At 39.1% G+C, this 23,041-nt stretch overlaps 1 protein-coding gene across 1 annotated transcript in view; it reads right to left on the reverse strand.

The window, feature by feature from the left end:
• Window positions 1-23,041, reverse strand: part of LOC126273220 (sodium channel protein 60E-like) — a 295,045-nt gene that overhangs the window by 55,884 nt on the left and 216,120 nt on the right. The window lies entirely within an intron of this gene.

The following is a 23,041-nucleotide window of genomic DNA, read 5'->3' on the forward strand; positions in this document are numbered from 1 at the left end:
GTAAAATTTTTCCCTCAAATCACTAATTAAATTTTTCTTAATTACTCATTACAGCAAATAAATCCTATTTTACAAAACTAGACATCACACTAGTCAATTTGGTAAACCATTAGCCCATTTCTCATTCTTCATTTAGTTATTAAAATTTGGACAAAAGACCTTTGTAATTTATGAGGAGTCCTGTTTGTGTTAGGCTTAGATATTTGATGAATTAAAAATAGGAAACTTGGCAAACAAATAAAGATAATGTTATTAGTTGGTCAATATTATTGAAAAGATATTGTCACATGCATAATCGACAAACTGTATACAAAAAACAGAAAATCTATCCTGTACTAATATAATTTCATCATAGCCTCAGACACCCTTCTCTAGCATGGTTGATTCTATCTGTTCTGTTTGGAAAAAAATATACTTTGCTTCAAAAATATCAGACATTTTACAAGATGTGATCAAAAAGTAATGTAAATTTCTTAATTTCGTGGACATTATACATCCATTCTTCATTTTGTTTTCTATCTTGTTGATACACTGTTCCTGATACATATTTGCTCTTTCAGTTGCTTTGAATATTTAGTTTTATTGTTGACAATGGAAAAGCTTATACATGTTTTAGACTGCTCGGCATAATTTTACTTTTGAAAAAGATGGATCAAAGAAACTGCATTAAATTTTGTTTGATCTAGCAAAGTTTGCTGATCACAAGTGTGTATCTTTGATAAAATTGTTATAACATTAATAAAAGTATTTAATTTGTAAAAGTGAGTAAAATCCTGTTTAATGGCAAAAATCAATCACAAAGTTGAAAAATATTTCACTGCATTTATTTAATGCTGTTTACAGTGAAGACATTTTTCATGAAATTTACACAAAAGAAAACAATGGTGTGCAAAAGAGAAACACAAGAAAGAAACACAGGGCATCAGATAGGCACTCAATTTAGGCAATGATTACTGCAGCTCAGATATTAAAGTAATTTTTTGTATTAGAACACATTTGCAGCATATGCAGATCTGCTCTCAACAGGTGCTGCAGCCAGACTGTGGCTCTTGTTGTGCAACACCTTACACATAACATGGTCATCTTTTGTCATACAATATCCAGTATTTGCAGTTGTTACAGAAGTGTTTACTGTACCAAAAAGTATAAATCAATAATGTTAAACATAATGTCTGGGAACAAAGCCACTGGTTGTTAAAATTGATTAGAATAGTACAAACCACAATATATTTTATATTTGGTAACCTGTTTTGGTTATATAATCATTTTAAGGCAGTTTAATAACCATGATGAGAGGGTCAATGTTGACACCATCGATGAAGTATGGCCTTCTATTAGGCTTCCGTCAATTGTGGAAAGCCAATAACAAGACTGGTCTGAAGATGGTTATATAGACAAAATCAGTTATAAAATGATAAATTATTGTAACATGGACTTTTTTAATCAGTTTTAAAAGTTATAAGAATAACTTTCACACAGACAAGTAACCCTTGCTGATAGTTAAGAGTCCTGTACCGTTATATAAGACTTCTTACGCAGTTACCATCATATATGGGTTATTAAATTAGTTATTAAAAGTAACAAAAACTGTAAATTTTTATCATTAGATTATTAACATTCATACTGCAACACTTCTACCCATTATTACCTCGCAGTCTGTAGATTTGCAATTAGCCATAGGTAGTGAGCAATTTGTTATTACGATGTAGCTGGTAGCACACAATTTCTCAGCAAACTATGTGTGTCATTAACTACACACTCTATAGGTTATCAGATTACTGGTATTTTGGGCTGTTAAGTTCCCATTCTTACCTTATCTTACTCAATGTACATCACAAAGTAAAAGTTTCTATAAATCGGAATACTGAAGAAGAGCAGTTCACTGTGGTCTTGATCTATTTTCTGTCAGTTTTAATGCAAATTTACAGCACTGAATGCTGCTTGGCACTAGAGGGCCAGATACTGAATAATTATACCTGATACATATCGGTAAGGAATATATCCAGTAAAGAGCAAGGCTATCAACAATAGCTTAGAGAAGACTTGGAAATTCTGGCCATACTACAGCCAGGCATTATCTAACAGTAACCTTGCACTAGGACTGAGTTAAAGAAGAAATTTGGTTCCCATTCTCCTCAGTTTCTTTCATATAGTCATTGTTATTTGTTAAGATTCTCAATTTACTGCAACAGATATCATTAATAACATCAAACGGCTCATCAAACCTATTTTTCCCTTGAGCAGTGTGTATGGTGCTCCAAAATGTTAGGTTCTGTGGCCACAGAAAACTGTATTCAGTTAACTGCAACTTATCCAAACCAACACCTCATGATACTTTAAAATTCATTGTCAGTGTTAATACATCCTTAATACACCCACTGTAGTATGAAGCACTGTTTGTTCAGTGCCACATTCCAGCATATGCTTCAAACCATTGATCAGTATGAACAGGCAGCTTGGTCTCTTTGGGTGCCATAAAAAATCATCACTGAAGATACTCTCAACAGCAACCAGTACCTATAGCAGTTGCAGACATTCAAGTCCTGTTTTTCACTTACCAAATTCATGCCATTATATCACTTTCTACTGGATGTAAAAATCTTTTTGAGCACACCAGATATTTTTCTTCCCTAAACAACACATCTGCAAGATTATGCTCATGGAAAGTTCAGTTTGCAGCTAATTCATCAGTGTCTCTAATAGTTTGTACTGATGACCTGTAGACATGGATGAAGCAAATACTGGAAGGTTGAATTTCTATAATATACAGAGAAAAATAAAATTATATTGACAAACTTCAAGGGGTTGTGGAGGAAATCTAAAGAAACAAATTGAAGATAAAGATCAAAATCCAGGAACACCATCCACAATGAAGTTACAGGGATCCACATCAGTTGCTAGGCCAGGGTACATATGCAGACAAGATGGGGGCGGGGGGAGGTCGACGATATTCTCATGCTCCGCTTCGTTGTCATTCACATTAAGCCATCCTTGGCTCACATTTCAGTGAGATAATGCCCGCTCGCACATGGCAAGGGTTTCTCCTGCTTGTCTTCATGCTTGCCAAACTGTACCATGGTTAGCAAGGTCGCCAGGTCTCTCCCCAATTGGAGCATAGTTCGCAGGGCCCTAAAACATGCTCGGGATTATGACAATCTAACGTGCCACTCCCGGGTTTGATTCCCGGCTGGGTTGGAGATTTTCTCCAATAAGGAACTGGGTGTTGTATTGTTCTAATCATCATCATTTCATGTCCATCGATGCACAAGCCGCCGAAGTGGCGTCAGATTGAAAGACTTGCACCCGGAGAACGGTCTACCCGACACGACCCGACCCAACACGACATTTTATTTAACGTGTCAATTGGACAGAATTTGACATTGCATCCATTAGGAGTACATACAACGTCTCTAACACTCAATGCAAAGCTGACTCATGGTTCACATAAAGACCAGAGAGGGACCAATGCGTTACTGACTTACTCAATCCGTGAAGCTCTTTCTCTTGAATAAATCATCCAATTTTTCTGAAATTGCAGTCATTTGATTGTCTGTACGTGTACATCACATCCACTGATTTTCGTCGCATTCTGATACTTTCTTCAAGGTGCGTCATTCTTGTTTTATCTCAGTGTGTAGTCAAGTAACTCGGCGAAGGTGCATGTGGATTCATGTTAAACGTAGCAATGCGTAGGTGAGTAATAAATGATACATCAGTACACTGTGTGTCAAGGACGATGACGTAATCAGTTGGCTAGAGGCTTGCGTGGAAAAGTGACGGTCACATGCTTCCACCCATTAGACATTAGTTTATGCAAACGCATAACTTCTGCATGTGGTGGTCGACTCAGAGAAAAAAAATCATTATGCAGTCGGAATCACAGGCGCTTGGACAAGAGATAAATGTTCTGCAGTAGAGACATAATTTTGTGTTAGTTTATTAACATCGCTACATTAGATATAAAACTAAGAAGCGAAATATACTGACGCTGAAGCGAGAGGCAATTGTGAATCATAAAGAATCCATATAAGCAACATTTATCCCTTTTGATAACATGGTGAAGTCTGAGCCATACTTTCAAAAATACAGCATCAAATTAGCACTGTCCTACTTCCTATTACTCGGAGAGTTATCCGCCAGTGCCGATTAATTAATAAAAAAGTATATGGGTAAATTACTTGCAACGAGTTGGTTGCTATAACGAACTTTTAATGACCTGAATATAATTGCCTTAAGATGATTGTATAAATTTCCAATCAAGAATAATTAATTTTATAATTGAAAATGAAGGTCGCATACTTGAAAACTTGGCCATGTCACATCTTATAGAACATATTCTCTTCTGTTCCAGTAACTTATATGTACAATGCTGTCTAAGAACGGGAAACATTTTATTCCACTACTCTCTATATAAAGCTTTCTCCAAATTTACGAAAGCAAAGTACGAGTATGATTCCTTGATTTTCCGGAATCTGCTATTATTAGCCATGATGTTAAAATTATATCTCGAGTGCTCGTGATGCTCGTGAATTCAAACTGGTACTCTCCTAATCCACACATATAAAAAAAAGTTCTTTTATATGTATGTAATGTATGTTCCACATCTTCTCCTAAACCACTGGATCGATTTCATCCAAACTTGACACACGTATCACTTACTGCCCGGAGAAAATCACTGTTGGGGTATAAACCACAGAGCTATCAAAGGGGCAGGAATGGGTGTAAAAAATTTAGTATAGCTCACCAAGTACAAATCTTCAGCCTTTATTCACGCAGTATTTCAGAATGAGAACGCTTAGTGACATGAAACAAACCTTACATATAATTTTAAGCCTTAACGAAACTATTTCTTTAATGACAACAGAAACAACATAGCAGGAAAAATATTGTCGCCTACTACATTTTCGGTGTTCATGCAATGAAACTGCCGCACTAGGCATGAAGTTTTAATTTATTACTTCTTTATTACTAATTGTATTAATGACACATTCTGTAAACAGTATTCATATGTACCACTGAATGTACCTGCGAAATTACACTGAAGGGCCAAAGAAACTGGTACACGTGCCCAATATCATGTAGGGCCCCCGCGAGCACACAGAAGAGCCGCAACATGGCATGGCATGGACTCGACTAATGTCTGAAGTAGTGCTGGAGGGAATAGTGGTGGAGTAAACTCACAGCATGAATCCTGCAGGGCTGTTCATAAATCTGTAAGAGTACGAGGAAGTGGAGATCTCTTCTGGATAGCACGTTCCCAAAAATGGTTCAAATGGCTCTGAGCGCTACGGGACTTAACTTCTGAGGTCATCAGAACTTAGAACTACTTAAACCTAACTAACCTAAGGACATCACACATGTCTATGTCTGAGGCAGGATTCGAACCTAGTGGTTGCGCGGTTCCAGACTGTAGTGCCTAGAACCGCTTGGCCATCCTGGCTGGCAACGCATCCCAGATATGCTCAATAACCTTCATGTCTGGTGAAATTGGTGGGCAGTGAAAGTGTTTAAACTCAGAAGAGTCTTTCTGGAGCCACTTTCAAGCAATCCTGGACATGTGGGGTGTCTCATTGTCCTGCTGGAATTGCCCAAGTCTGTCGGAATGTATAACGGACATAAATGGATGCTGGTGATCAGACAGGATGCTTACGTATGTATCACCTGTCAGACTTGTATCAAGACGTATCAGAGGTCCCATGGCACTACAACTGCACATGCCCCACACCATTACAGAGCCTCCAACAGCTTGAACAGTCCCCTACTGACGTGCACGTTCCATGGATTCATGAGGTTGTCTCCATGAGTTTTCTCAGATTTATGAGTTAAAAAGCACCTTGTTTCAAGGATGAAAATACACTTTTTCAAGGGGGAAAATACACTTTTCCATGTTAAATGACAGTATACTTTCACTCAGAGCTGTAAAACTTATCAATCATTTGAATGAGCAAGGTTTTATACACTGGCGTAGATCTTCGTAGCACTTTAGGAAATGACACACAGCGAAAAAACAACATCTTTTAGAAAGATCTTTGATGCACAGCAACATGTACACTGCATATTTTCTTATCACCAAAGTGTCAATATGAATTTCATCTAATACAGCACATCAGTTTCTGAAGCAAAGAAATCGACATTGTGATGTTGTAGTGTTTCAGGATATTTGTGAACATCTCAACACACCATTGGAAAGCCATCGACAAGAGATGCTCATGACTAAGTCGAAAATGGATAAATGTAGTGGGAAAGGGAAACTGCTTGTATGCAGTGAAATCTGGAGCAGTGGTGAAGCTGGCAAGAAGGAGACCAGTAAAAACCACTGGTCATCTGGGAGTCATTTGTGCCATGGTGCAACAAGTGCCTGAATTTGAGAGCCATATAGTAAACGACACACCAACAAGGGTGTAATGAACACTTGAACAGCAGTAGTTGTTTATCTGGTTTGCTCTCTCAGGTCCTAAAGTATGGATGTACAGATGTTTTTGAATGTACTCAAGAGGGTGGTATGACCGTAGCAATTGTTTGTTGTGGTTAAAAGAAATAGTGAAAATGTTGGGCAAAACATACCCCTGTTTCTGAGATGTGTGGCTACATATTTAGTAGCGCAGTAAAGAGAACTTGCGGAAGTTTTCCAGGAATCTTCACCACAGTTGGGTCAACAGGGAGGTGGTACTGAAAGATCCAGACCAACAAACAACTACTCTGAGAAGAGAGGATAAAGGTAATACTACTTTCATGTGGCTGTGTATTAGAGTCGGCAAAATATTGCCCAGTTATATCGGCCAGCGATGTAACTTCCTCCAAGTGCTGGTATAAGACCCACCGCAAACTCTACAAAATATACACCAGCAGGAGAAGAGGAAAAACTACACCCCAATGTGCTTTGTCAGCCAATCAAGGCTCATGTCATGTGATCTCACCAGCCAATACAGCAGATATTTAGAGCATAGGTCACATGATATAATAACAACATCACTGTTAAGTAGCAAGAACACGCAGATAGGAAAAGTTAACAGTTAAATTAAAGTACAGCCATAAGCAAAGTTAACCTTTTCCATGTACACTGATCCTTTTTTGCATGTGTTACCCTTTAAGACATAACAAACACAAATGTGGCAGTAAAATTTTAAATAATGACAAAAATGGCTGGACTTTTGGACACAAAATTTTTCTAACTAGCTGGTCCTCAAAGTCTTAAGTATTGAGTGAGAGTCAACCACTCTGTGATTTAATAAATTCATCCCACATTCTCAGACATTACATAATTAATTTTGTGTAAGAAGAAATTTACTTTGAAAGTAACACCTCTGAAACTACCATTCACAATATTGTCTTGAGACCTGTTATAAAATGTAAACAGTGGGACATAATGCTGATACAAAGCATCTTGTTGTTGCAAAGTATCGCATAGTTTCTGTGCAAGGCCTTTGAGACACTTGCTGTCTGCAGATGCACTGCTTTTTATAGTGAATGGTGAACTGCCTTTGCAATTTAAGTTTCATTTTGGTGTTTTTCTCTCATTTACGTTTTATTGCTGCAGCAGCAGGCTAAAAAATTCTTTATTAGAATATCATTTCTCATTAGTCAAAATTTTAAAAAATTAACTGCAAATTAAAACAATACAAAATTCCCAGTATTCCATTAAATTCTTGGGTTTTCCCCTGTTTTCTCCCAGATGAAAAATGTCCTGGCTTTTTCATGGATTTCCCTGTTGTCCCAGGCTGTATACACACTGTAGGCCACCCTTCTGACACCAAACGTTCATTTATACAGTGATGCCATTGTGCTTAGGGGTTTCTACTGTGTCATCATGGCAGGTGTGGACACATTCGACACCATCTATTGTCCCAAACGTTCTGCATATGGTCTGTTAGTTTGCTGCCAAAGATGTTGCCTAGCAGCAGGTGTTGGACCCCACAGCTCCGATATGTTGCAGCACCACATGATAATTACTTCCAGATATGGGTTTCTACCTTAATTTATTCCTCAAGACACCCTCTACAGGTCTCTGAAGTTTGTCCGTATCTTTTTGTTATACCCTGCACATACAATTGGGTCTGAATGCCTTTGAGCTGTTTCAATCAAACTTGTTACACTTATAATTTACATCTGGAAAAAAGTACTGACAACTAGAACACACCCAGTACTCCTATGGACAGGCAGTGGGATTACGAGATGGAGAACGTCACATCTGAGTATAACTCTGGAACACATAACATATGGCAAAATTTCAATCAGACTTGGTACTGAGGCGTACAACTGAGATCACTATGTTTTTCTCACGGGCAATTTTGTGCTGCTTATTCAAGAGTGGGTTCACCCGTAAGTTTATATATTCTTGCACCTGGAGGGAAAACTAAGATACTGATCATAAAGCTTCATGTTAAATTAATATTACAATGAATTTATAAAATATTTTACTTTACCACTGGGATATGTAAGTAACCAAGCAACACTGGGTATTCAGCTAGGTTATTAATAAAAACTCATAATGCAGGTCATACTGACTTGAAAAAATATATTTCAAGTGTTATATCATTCTATGTAAGCATTTTTTGCATTACTTTTCTTATTTGTTGTAACTAAAATTTAGACTGCCGACCGTTGGAACATCAGGATGGAGAGCAAATGACAAAATGTTACCTATTGTGTGTACACAATGTTATAAGAAGAATGTATGATTAAATGTGTAGCTGATTTAAGATTTGGGGCAAGAAATTTAGCACACAGGGCTGCCACATAGGGCAGTAACAATGGTTAGAACTGTTTGATTTCATCTTTATGGCAGCCTTCATCACACATCTTCCTGCAACCCATGAGCAGTTGTTTTCAACTGATGACTGTAGCGACTGCTACACAGTGAGACAACACACAACAGGTAAACACTTATTTTATTGACAGCATAAGTATACCATTTATTTCACTATTTTAGTAAAAACTCTTGTAACACTACACTGTCTGCAAGAAGCCTGAACTCTTAGCATTGGTCAGTTTCTGTACGGCCACCTCATGGTACCTTTGTCACTGTCATCAGACAACATGGCTATTGTAAACGTCACTTTGTATGCATGACAGCAATGCTTGGTTGTACTTACCATGTACACATGTTACAAATATGAGTTCGAAGATATGCTTTTAATGTAATGTTTCACGTGTAACGTTTATGCTATCTCCCATCATTGATAGCATACGTAGACCTGCTTCTATGTCAGTTTTGCATTATTTGTTTGACAGATAATGTATATATTTTACAGCTGACATTCCTTTGCATTGATAACAGCTAACTGACAAAATGTCCTATTATCTTAGACACTGCTTTGTATACTTTGGTACGTACTGTTCACTAACTTTGTTAAAATATTGAATGTAATTCCTGTCTTGAAATCTTTTGTTTCAATATCTTCCAGATCTGAAGATGACTGGTAATGGTCAAACTAGTCATCAAATTTCCTATATGCAACCTTGACTAGTAAAAATTTTTACAAAAAAATCCACATTGAAATAACAGATTGCGTCTCTACACTGACAGTTTCAGGTAAATACATCCAATAACTTCTTGCTCTTTTCTCACATAAAAAAAAACACAGTGTATCAGGAATTTCCAGGATAATAGTGAGACAATAGGAGTGATGCAGCAGTAGTTCAGTAATCAAAATGATGACTCAGTTTTTAATTATGAATCAACTTGTTGCCTCTTTTCTGGACAGTCCGACCAACGTTCCTGGACCATTCCTGTATGTATAAGAAAACATAATAGAATATCTTTCCTGAAGCAGTTAAGGTATACTTCACTGTGATGCTATGACTAATGCTGCTCAAATCAGTTTTTGGTCCTTGGATCTTGATGACTTATTCAATCATGATACCTGCCTTCTCATCTACTGGCGAGGGAAATATTTCCTTTGTGTGGCAAATATGTGGACAAAAATCTAATTTCATAAATGAAACTTTTAACCACAAGTGTCTCCCTTGAAAGTAATACTATGTGCTTTTATCACCATCTCTCACATGTTTACTCTTATAATGAAAGCAAACTGCATGTATACGTGTGTATAACAACAACACATTCTCAGTGGAGTAGTTGTATAATATTAATTTATTATTTATTACTGTAAGTATAAGGCTTAAGAATTAACAGTGGAGGATGCTATGACTGGGTTCTGTAATGGTAGCAACTCAAAGACAGCATTTGAGTTTGTATGAATGCAGAGTCTCGCGGCAATAGCATTGAATAAAATGTTCCCAGGTTTCCAACCGCGTCAATTGCTTAAAACAACACGAGCTTTTGGCCAAGCACTCCTTGGCCATTGTCAAGAGGTATGACTGCCAGTGGGCTGTTGGTGTGCCCTTATATATGCTAGCTGCTGGCTGTGATGTCACTGGTGCCCGTGACCTTGCTATATATGGGCATGTCTTGAGTCGGCATTCAATGTGCCCTCTTCAACCATGCGATCACTGGATCCCATGCAGTGCTGACCTGCAAGCCACCATCTCTATTCAGGGTGTCTGCGGTAATTTTTATTTCAATAGCTTGCTTTATTAAACTTCCCAGAAGCTGTTAGCGTGAGCCACGACAGAGATATCATCAAATTTTATGTGGTGACCATTTTCTAATGCATGCTCGGCTAACACAGATTTCTCTGGATAGCATAGGCAATAATACCTCTCATGTTCTTTCCTGTGTTGTTCCGCAGTGTGCGCTGTTTGTCCGATGTACTTCTGGCCAAACTCACAAGGTGTTTTGTAGACTCCAGGTGTTCTGAGACCTACTGCATCTTTAAATGGTCTCAGTAATTGACGGATTTTCATTGGAGACATGAAGATTGATTTGATCTTTTGTTTTTTCAACAGGTGGCTTATCTTGCCCAACACAGAGCCACAGAATGGCAGCAAAGCAAGTTTCTTTTCCTGCTCTTCATCGGTGATCTTATTTTGATATTTCCCAGAAATCACTTCTTTCACTTGATGGGCACTGTAGCCGTTATTCCTGAAAACCTTGCATAGGTGGCTCGGTTCATGGGGCAGGTTATTGACGTCTGATGCACCAATGTTTGTAATACTGTGTGCTTCTGTGCTGGATGATGATGGCTGGTGGCGTGTAGGTACAGGTCTGTGTGAGTGGGTTTTCTGTAGACGCTGTGGCCAAGGCACCCATTTCGTTTACGATGGACAAGTACCTAGAGCAAGTGCAATGCATTATCTTTCCCCACCTCGAAGGTGAACTGGATATAACTGTTGATGCCATTGAGGTGTTCAAAAACTTGTCTAGTTTCTCCTGTCCATGTGGTCAAATGATGAACATGTCATCAACATATCGAAAGAAACACTTTGGCTTCAATGGTGCAGTATCTATGGAAATATCCTAAAAATTCTACATGAAGAGGTTTGCAATAGCTGGAGCCAACTAGCTACCCATTGCTACGCCATCTGTCTGATCGTAATACTGGCTGTTGTACACGAAATAGGAGGATGTAAGAGTGTGCCTAAATAGCTCGACCACATCACCTACAAAGTACTGGGAAATAAGATCCAAAGCGTCTTTGATAGGCACATTCATAAACAGCACCACTGCATCAAAACTAACCATAATATCATCCTCACTAAGGCACAGACGGTTCATTCTGCTGATAAATTCTGCTGAGTTTTTTTATAAGATGTTCGCAGTGTCCCACATGTGGAGCGAGGAGCTTTACCAAGTACTTAGCCAGTTTGTATGTTGGAGAACGTATTGTGGACACATTAAGGTGAAATGGCATCCCATCCTTGTGTATCTTTGGTAAACCATAAGCAGTAGGTGGTCTAGGCGCCTGTAGGAAAAGATTCTTAACCACACTGTCTTCCACTGAAGATCGCTTGAGAAGTTCTGATGTTTTTCTTACTATTCTTGATGTCAGGTCACATGGGAGCTTCCAATAAGTATCTTCATTCAGTAATGCACCAATAACCCACTGGCAGTCATACCACTTGACAATGGCCAAGGAGTGCTTGGCCAAAAGCTCGTGTAGTTTTAAGCAATTGACGCGGTTGGAACCCCGAGAACATTTTATTCAGCATTTGAGTTTGCTTGTTTTAGAAATCTGATTCTCAATCCAAGAATGACAACAACAAGAGCAACATCAGTCTGTGATAGACATCTGCATGCTGACCTGGCCCAAAGACACTGATCATTATGTCTCTGTAGTAAATGGTAATTTTTTTTAAGTTGTTTGTCAAGTAAAAGGCAATCAACAGGATGATCAGAAGCAGTCTGAAAAGCTAGTAAGGATGTCATAAGGTTATGCCGAGAAATATTTGTTAAGAAAAAAAATTGATATGTTGTGCTGTTTCTGATTTCATTAGTATGGACATCAGCCGGTCAGGTCCTTGTGGATGCAAATGCAAGCACTTGCACATGATAACATGTGGTAATTCACAGAAATCTGTGGATGTGTGAATTTCCACCTCTTCAAATGCTGATTAACAGTTAAGATGTGCTTATTCTGGCAGTGATATATTTAACATAGGTGAGTAAAAGCAATGTTTGTTCAGTTTGAGGAAACCAAATGAAGAATACATTTGCTTGAATTTGCACTGCAGCAATCTGACTGGCTAACTTCGATGCTAATTAAATTGTAAATGGTGCAACGTATCAAACTTTTTTCTCTTCACAGTTATTCCTCAGCATAACTTACCCGGCAACACCCTTACAAGCTTTCCAGACTGTTTCTGACCACGCTGTATATAAAAGTACATCTAATGTGACTATCGTTTTTTTTTATTGTTAAAAAATGATTTACTCCATGGAATGGATTAATGCCATACAATTTTAGTATCCTTAGCAGAATATGATTATTTCCACAACTCAAGGCCTTGGCAAGATCACAGACAATATCAGCAGGGTTAATTTTTGTTGTTCTGTTTTATAGAACTGAGTTTATGAGATCATATATTGCATTTCCAGTAGAGAAGCAATATTCTTAAAAGATAATTCTCAGAAACATGGTTCAATGTTCTGTTGTGAGTAATCTTCTCAAAAATTTTAGGAAACACCACAAAGAGGCGAGATGATCTGTAATCAGAGATCAGTTGCTAACCTTCATTCTAGTGCATTGGTGTTACTACTGAATATTCAGGCTTTCAGGAAATACACCTTGATCATCAGTTGGTTACAAAGGTAAATCAATCAAGGGAAGAGCTACCAAGTGAGCACAAGATTTTGGAACTTTAGCTGGGAAACCACTTTTTAGTGAGCTAAAGATTTTTGTGAACTCTCTAACAGATGAGTTGTCCCTGTGTTTTGAACTCAAAAGTGTTGCTGTCCATAAAAAAAATTGTTATTCAAATTACATCTCAACTACATCATGGAGGCTATTCAAGTAACTATGCTTATAAAAGCAAGTCATTGTAGGCAGAGGCTGAGCTGATTTAGACCTGAATTTGGTAAAGAAATGCCTGTGGCCCGTTTAAGGAACTATCCTAACTCACACCTGAGACGATTTAAGGACTCAACAGCAAATCTAAACAAAGATAGTATTTTCACCCAATTCCTCCTGATTAAGAGTCCATTACTTTAACCATAACGCCAACTCATTCAATTAATCTAATTTTAGTGTGAACCATTTGATACAAAAGAATTCATAAAATAATTTCCTAGTCAACTAAATTGACAAGCATCTGAATGAAATAACAATTTTTAGGCATAATTTTTGACAATATGTAAAAAATAAAATGAAAAACCAGGTCTTATGTTCCTAGGTAAGATAATTCAGTGACAAATATGCAGCTGTATTTTCCAAGACGTATTGTAAGCACAGAAATAAATAAAGATGGCAATGAAAAATCCTAGGTTGATTGCAAACCCCTGACTGAGATTAGATCACCACTCAGCAAATAAGAGGAGACTGAGAAGCAGATAGTCAAATAAAAAATAATAATAATAAGAGAGAGAGAGACATTTTGTATGTGTGTGTGTGCTTCTTACGTCTCTGAAGATGGACTTTATATGAAAGGTCTGTTGGTAACAGCTTCCTCTGTTAAGTGAATAATGATTGCTCCATTTTATGTGATCAGATGAGAAGTCAGTTAAGTTACAACTAATGACACTCTAACCTCTCTGGTAAACTCAAACTACCTGTATGGGGATTTTACATAAAATAAGGGAAAGGCAACCACTCATCTATAACAGACGGACATGTGGCATGTAGACACACTAATAGAGAACAACACTGACACTAACCTCTGAGCTCTTTCTCTTTTTCTAACATAATTACACACATTCACAACAGTATCTACTTTTGCTAGAGAAAGAGCAGGGGCTCGAAAGCTGATGTGAATACCATTTTCTGTTATGTGTATCCATACGCTACACATCAGTCTGCAATAGATGAGTAGTTGCCTTTCCCTTATTTTACATATTGTTGCATCCAGGAATTTTCATTAGCATTATGTATGAGGATTCTGTAGGGTAACAGTTCTCCTGAGGCATGTTGTTGTAATTTAGTCATGCACTGATGTCGGTATAGATATAAACTTTCCAGGTGGGTGCAGATAAGTTCTAATGGACATGGACTTCTTCGACTCTGTTATCTATCTGTGCAGTGTTGGTGACGGTTGACAGATACTGCCATGACCTTGACTTGTTCTCTGGTATAGCACATTGTGTTGGTTTGTTTGTGATTTTTTGCTCTAATAAATAATATTATTGAATCTTGACTACGCAATGCACACAGCATGCCAAAATCATATCAGTTAAGGATAATTTCATATTGGAAGCAATTAGTCCACTAATAGTCCTATATATGATCATGGGACAAGAGTCATATAGACTTATATCTAACAAGGAAAACCAAATAAAAAGTTCAAAACAGTGTTTCTATCAGTGAATAAAACTGTATGATAGACTTTTCAAGGAAATGACAGATATTGCTGAAATACATTAGTACAAAAAGGCAGTGGAGACACTCTTAACTAGTGTATACTATGCAACAAAAGATCATTTGGAGGACCCTGAATAGAGGGTACAACACCCTGTTGCAGTTCATTAGATGATGATGGTTTACTGCTTTTGCAAGCAAGTCATGTGTCAGGATCTATAGTGCTTGATGGTAATATCTTGATATCTTGCTCATACAGTCCCCCCCCCCCCCCCCCTCCCCCAGGTGGACTGAGAGGAGGACAGGAAAAAAACATGGAGCATATTAGAATATTGGTGACCCAGGAATTTGTTGTCCGAACAGGTTGGAGTTTTCACAAGGAGCATAGGAACAGCTTCATGGCCAAGAAGTCATCAGCAGGTGTTCTTATTGTGTGTGGTGATGAAGAGCAAAATTATGTTTTATATTAATAGTTACCAGAAGAAATTTGTGTGTAAATCAAAGAACATTGTATAACAGTGACCAACCAAATGAGGTGATGCAGCTGTTAAGGCCCTGATCTCATATTTGGGAGGATAGTGTTTGCTTTGTCCAGCAATTCTGATTTGGGTTCTCTGTGACTATCCTAGATCACTTCAGGCAAATCCTGGGATGCTTCCATGATCAAGGCCAAGGGCAATCACCTGTCCTATCCTTATAACTTCTGCAGGATGAATTAGGGTCAGAATACCAGGTCACAAGTTTTTTCAAACCTAGTGCTGGACTGGGGCAGGTTACAGAGGATTTAGGTGCACTATGTAGAGGCTTTACTAAGGAAGATACCATGGTTATTGTGGGTGGGCCGGGCAACAGTATTGACAGAGATCCGGGGTACAGCATAGAGTGTGACCTGGCAAATATTGCATCGGTATCGAGTCATACCAGTGTTGGGTTTGTGTCAGTTCTGGAGCGCCACGACTGGCCTCATTTGAGCTCTTCTGTCAGGAGAGTTAATTTGGAGTTGGAACGGCTACTTGGATCTGATGTGGGGTCACATATTGGTGTGGTTCCTGCTGATTCACTCTGTAGGTGGGACTATAATAGACATGGCCTACACCTTAACAAGAAGGGGAAGGGTAAACTGGCTGGGCTGATAGCAGGAAATTTAAAGAGGGGAGGAACTACATCTCATGGTGGTAACTGTTTTTTAGTGTAAGATCAGTGTCCAGTGGGAAACTCAGCCAGGCAAGTACTAAAGATGTTAAAAAAGTTCAAGATACTCACAAAAATAAAATGAAAAATGTTAGTATATTTCATCAAAATATTGGGGGATTGAAGAATGAAATTGATGAGCTTCTGCTTTGTTTAGAAGATATAGAAACTGAGAATGTAATAGATGTACTATGCCTATCTGAGCATCACATTGTCACTGATATGCAAAAGGTTAGCATCAATGGGTACAAATTAGCTGCACATAATATGATGAGAGGAGGAGTTGTCATATATGTCAAAAGCTTCCACAGCGCAAAACATTTAGAAACTAAAAAAATTTGTGTAGAGCAACATATGGAAGCATGTGCCACTGAACTAAAACTAAAACATGGCACTTTCATAATTGTAACAGTGTATAGGTCCACCTCAGGGAATTTCCAGCTATTTCTAGAAAACTTGGATGCTTTGTTGTGCTATCTGTCAGACAGGGGGAAGCAAATTATCATTTGTGGGGATTTCAATGTTGATTCTCTGAAAGAGTGTGATAGGAAGAATGACCTTGTAGTATTACTCAGTTCTTTCAATTTGAGCTCCGTCATTGATTTTCCTACTCGGATAACAAAGAACAGCATGACATTGATAGATAACTTTTTTATAGACCAAGATAAGTTTAAGGACATAAATGCTTATCCTGTTGAGAACGGCCTTTCAGATCATGGTGTACAGCTAGTTACAGTACATGGCATAGCTCCCTGGAGTATATCAAATCAGAATTTCAAAGCAGTGCGTTCAATTAACAATATAAATACTGCAAACTTTAGGGAAAGACTAAAGCAGATAGACTGGGATGAAGTGTATATGGAACCCGATGCAAACTTGAAATATAACTTATTTCACGATACATTTTTAAGGGTATTTGAAAATTGTTTTCCCAAGAAAACAGTGCAACATAATTCCAAGAAAACATATAAAAAAACCTTGGCTAACTAAAGGAATAAGAATATCTTGCAACCTTAAAAGAGAACTGTATCTAACAGCAAGAGGGAGTACTGACCCCGAAATTGTTCAATATTATAAAAACTATTGTGCGGTACTAAGAAAAGTTATTAAAAAGTCCAGAAGCATGAGTATCATGTCTGAGATCAGTAACTATGATAATAAAATTAAAGCAATTTGGAATATTATTGAAAGGGAAACAGGGCAACCAAGAGCACAGGAAGACTTTAGTGCCATAAAACTGAATGACAAGTGTACTAACAAACAATCTGAAATTGGAAATATTTTCAATAATCATTTTTTAAATGTTGTGGAGAAATTAGGATCTAGATCTTCACTAGAAGAGGCAAGGCTTCTAATAGAAGAGGCCATACCTGTGCAGTTTGAAACAACTGTATTTCCACAAACCTCTTCCTCTGAAATCAGTAAAATAATAAACTCACTGAAAAGTAAAAGCTCTTACGGAATTGATGGCATTTCCAGCAATATACTTAAAGCTTGTTCCCCACAGATAAGTAGGATTCTCAGCCACGTATGTAATACCTCTTTGGAGCAGGGTGTTTTCCGCGATAGACTGAAATATGCCATTGTCAAACCATTGCATAAAAAGGGGGATACGTCGGATGTCAACAACTATTGCCCAATCTCTCTTCTGACATCTCTATCAAAAATTTTTGAGAAAGTAATGTATTCAAGAGTAGCCTCCCATATATGTAAAAATAAAGTACTAACAAAATGTCAGTTTGGTTTTCAGAAAGGCTTTTCAACAGAAAATGCTATATACACTTTCACTGATCAAATATTAAATGCTCTGAATAACCGGACATCACCCACTGGTATTTTTTGTGATCTCTCAAAGGCCTTTGACTGTGTAAATCATGGAATTCTTTTAGATAAACTAAATCATTATGGTTTGAGGGGTGCAGTGCACAAATGGTTTAATTCATACTTAACTGGAAGAATGCAGAAAGTTGAAATAAGTGGTTCATGTAATGTTAATACAACAGCTGATTCCTCAAACTGGGGGGCTATCAAGCACGGGGTCCCACAGGGTTCGGTCTTAGGTCCTTTACAGTTCTTGATATACACTCCTGGAAATGGAAAAAAGAACACATTGACACCGGTGTGTCAGACCCACCATACTTGCTCCGGACACTGCGAGAGGGCTGTACAAGCAATGATCACACGCACAGCACAGCGGACACACCAGGAACCGCGGTGTTGGCCGTCGAATGGCGCTAGCTGCGCAGCATTTGTGCACTGCCGCCGTCAGTGTCAGCCAGTTTGCCGTGGCATACGGAGCTCCATCGCAGTCTTGAACACTGGTAGCATGCCGAGACAGCGTGGACGTGAACCGTATGTGCAGTTGACGGACTTTGAGCGAGGGCGTATAGTGGGCATGCGGGAGGCCGGGTGGACGTACCGCCGAATTGCTCAACACGTGGGGTGTGAGGTCTCCACAGTACATCGATGTTGTCGCCAGTGGTCGGCGGAAGGTGCACGTGCCCGTCAACCTGGGACCGGACCGCAGCGACGCAAGGATGCACGCCAAGACCGTAGGATCCTACACAGTGCCATAGGGGACCCCACCGCCACTTCCCAGCAAATTAGGGACACTGTTGCTCCTGGGGTATCGGCGAGGATCATTTGCAACCATCTCCATGAAGCTGGGCTACAGTCCTGCACACCGTTAGGCCGTCTTCCACTCACGCCCCAACATCCTGCAGCCCGCCTCCAGTGGTGTCGTGACAGGCGTGAATGGAGGGACGAATGGAGACGTGTCGTCTTCAGCGATGAGAGTCGCTTCTGCCTTGGTGCCAATGATGGTCGTATGCGTGTTTGGCGCCGTGCAGGTGAGCGCCACAATCAGGACTGCATACGACCGAGGCACACAGGGCCAACATCCGGCATCATGGTGTGGGGAGCGATCTCCTACACTGGCCATACACCTCTGGTGATCGTCGAGGGGACACTGAATAGTGCACGGTACATCCAAACCGTCATCGAACCCATCGTTCTACCATTCCTAGACCGGCAAGGGAACTTGCTGTTCCAACAGGACAATGCACGTCCGCATGTATCCCGTGCCACCCAACGTGCTCTAGAAGGTGTAAGTCAACTACCCTGGCCAGCAAGATCTCCAGATCTGTCCCCCATTGAGCATGTTTGGGACTGGATGAAGCGTCGTCTCACGTGGTCTGCACGTCCAGCACGAACGCTGGTCCAACTGAGGCACCAGGTGGAAATGGCATGGCAAGCCGTTCCACAGGACTACATCCAGCATCTCTACGATCGTCTCCATGGGAGAATAGCAGCCTGCATTGCTGCGAAAGGTGGATATACACTGTACTAGTGCCGACATTGTGCATGCTCTGTTGCCTGTGTCTATGTGACTGTGGTTCTGTCAGTGTGATCATGTGATGTATCTGACCCCAGGAATGTGTTAATAAAGTTTCCCCTTCCTGGGACAATGAATTCACGATGTTCTTATTTCAATTTACAAGGAGTGTACATTAATGACTTACCATTCCATACTGATGAGGATGCAAAGTTAGTTCTTTTTGCTGATGATACAAGTTTTGACAATCTGTTAATGAAATCCCTTGAAGGTTGAACACACTGGTGTGATACACTTGTTGATGTACAATGCTCAGAATTGTTACTTTGAGATTCTGTAGAATCATAATAGTTACCTGTATTAAAAGTTCGATCTGTTACTCTTAATGTCCCTACGATTACTTCACATATGTAATCACGAAATTGTGTCATTTTATTAACAGCACTGAAATGTATTTCACTTATGTACAACAGGACAATGATAAGAATAATCGCGCTATGTCAGTATTGTGGAATAGTCAAAAGCATAAAGCTTAGTTGAAAACATCAACATGCGGCCACAGCAGCAAACATACGCAACCAAGAAACACCAACTCTGAGCAGTTATTGGGAGACCTAGATAGAAATACAGCTATGCATGTTAACACAATCATTGCAAGTGGGTAACTGGCTATCAGCACATCTTAACATGTGCATGGCATGAAGAACCAACAATGCGGCACAAATAAACAAAACTTACAGCCTTGTGGGATAGATAGGATGTCTTGTGTAAACAGATACACAGCACCTGAAGAAAGGTGCAGCATTGCTTGCTAATGCATCCACAGCATTCAGAGGGTTAAGAGACAGATGTGCAAGTGTTGCACAATCTTTGCATCATTAATTTTTTTTAAAGTGCATATATTTATTTTATCATCAGTTCCTTTCATAATGAAGAAATTTACAGATAAGTCTGTATACCAGCCATAAATGAAATAACAAATTTAGCTTGGAAATATGTCTGGAAACTTTTGATGAAGGAAGCAAACCAATTCTGGCAGTATGGCATACTCTAAACATTGATTGCATAACAGCTGTCCTTACGTGCACAGTGTACATTAATACTGGCACATTTGTAGCTATTCCCTAAAGTTTTATTACTTAAATTAGATAAATTATAATTTAGAACCATCACCGTGTTCAGACTTCGGCACTGAGATGGATGCACATTCTAAGCTGTGTGATTTCACAGCCAACACCTGACAACATGAAGACCAGGTGAGCCAATAAGATCCTCTGGTAGCATAGGCAATGGGGGAAGTGAGTGTGCATTTCATGTCGAGTTGTGTTAATGTATCTGAAGCTTTCCAATTGCCGACATTACTGTTTGCACCCAGTGACACCCTTATTCTAAGTTATTGTCTTAGTATGCAATTCATGTTTTGTTTGTACACTGTTGCTGATCTTTTTGGCTTCATGTCCAACTTCTCACAGAATGTCCTTTTGTATGTATTTGTGTACAGTTAACAATGTCATCCATTCGGCATTTTTCAGCCACTTATTGTTACCAGAGAAACAGTGTAGTAGCATTTACCCACTGGAGTAACAAATTGATGGTGAGGTTGACTCTTTCATGTGAAGTAGCTCATAATGATAAATTAACAGATTCTGGAGATTTGACAGCATCAAATAACACTGCAGGAATAACAGCGCGAACAGATATAGCTACAACAACTACAGCACAAGCAGATGCAGGAACTGATCAAGCAGAATGTGGAGCTGATCAAAAGTATGGGCATGCAACCAGTGGGTAAGCACCTGTTGGGAAAACTTAATCCCTGCCATTTTATGTGTTCAGTGACAGTATGGAGGTCAGAAAACTACCCACACCAATTGATTTCAGTATATTGAAAGGTAAGAAACTTACCAGATCAAGTCATCTACAGTGCTATTTTACTTATCAGTAGTAGTAGCCTTTACAAAACCGCTCAAAAGCTGTGTCTGCACACAAAGCATTGGAAATTACTGAATGATGGTGTTTGCTGAGTGGACATTTCTGCCATCAAACTTATACTGTGGCAGTGCAATTGCAGTTTAACCAACATGAAAAGTGTAGTGATCGGACTTACACATCCTGGATAGCAGATTTACAAGGCCATGCCTGTAAATGCATGTTTTTATGTATGAATTGTGGGGTTTTGTATGCTGACTGTTTAATCAGAGATGTAGTTATCAGATTAGCACTGTGAAATGAGTTTCAAAATATAGCTTTGGATTTGTCAGACCCCAAACTAGGCAAAAGTCTGATGTGTCTGCAGCAACTCAAAATGTGTTTTCAGATAGTTGGCAAACAGCTCAGCTCACCTACACATGCTAGCAAGTTAGTCCCCCACATGATACCCAGGACCAGTACTGCACAAGGAAATGCTGCTTGCTCTCAAGTACATGTAAAAGGACTTAGTAAGCAGGCACAACATAGCCAGGCATCTCTATGCAGATTACATTCTTCATACCATAAGAAAAGTTTCCTCTCATTATCAGATTTGTCACAATCGATGATAAAGTCATGTGCAAGCTGTTGGACACATCATGAGTGTCATGAGGGCCCTAATTTTTTTCAACACATTTTAGTCTGCTACAAGTGAGGGCACTAATCAGCAGTGTGCCTGCACAGAAAAACAGCAATGTGGGGGAAAAGGGTAGGTAAACAGTAATGTGAGGACAAATTGCTGTACCCGCAAATAATGAGAACATGGAATGGCAAATCATTTTGGTGGTTGTAAGTTCTCTGTCAGCTGCGTATATATTTTTTTAGATGCATTCACCACATTTGGTTTCCAAGTACTGGATGGGGTGAGCTTGGTGTCCAGCTCAGTACCATTCTTGGATTTAAAACTATTATTAGAGAATAATAAGCAGTTATTTCAATCAATGCTGGGCTGGGCAAAGTAGTTTGAAGCACATGTATCACTTAAGCAGTCCACTGTGCCTAAATTTTGTTGGGCGTGGCCAGTTTCATTTTTGCGCAATGTATCATGCAGTAAAGACTGAGTTTAGACAGGTTGGACTTGGGGGATCAGTTAGTCAGGGGGCAACTGCCATGGTCTTAGTGAAGAAAGCAAATGGATCCACCAGAATTTGAGGTGAGTATAAGGCCATGATTAACAAGCAAATGAAACACTTACCCAATCTCTTGGCCTGAGGAACATAAAGCAAACTTATTCAGGAACAGAGTTTTTCAAAGATTTATTTGAAGCAGTTACCTCTAGATTTAGATACACATAAAATCCTGATACCAAATATGCCACTTGAAATGTATCATATGACTGCCACTTGAAATGTGTAATAGGACCATTACTATTCACAATATACATAAATGACCTTGTGGATGACATTGGAAGTTCACTGAGGCTTTTTGTAGATGATGCTGTGGTGTATCGAGAGGTTGTAACAATGGAAAATTGTACTGAAATGCAGGAGGATCTGCAGCAAATTGACGCATGGTGCAGGGAATGGCAATTGAATCTCAGTGTAGACAAGTGTAATGTGCTCTGAATACATAGAAAGATAGACCCCTTATCATTTATCTACAAAATAGGTCATCAACTGGAAGCAGTTAACTCCATAAATTATCTGGGAGTACGCATCAGGACTGATTTAAAATGGAATGATCATATAAAGTTGATCGT

The sequence above is a fragment of the Schistocerca gregaria genome, chromosome 5 (genome assembly GCF_023897955.1).
Source record: "Schistocerca gregaria isolate iqSchGreg1 chromosome 5, iqSchGreg1.2, whole genome shotgun sequence".
Classification (NCBI taxonomy): Eukaryota; Metazoa; Arthropoda; class Insecta; order Orthoptera; family Acrididae; genus Schistocerca; species Schistocerca gregaria.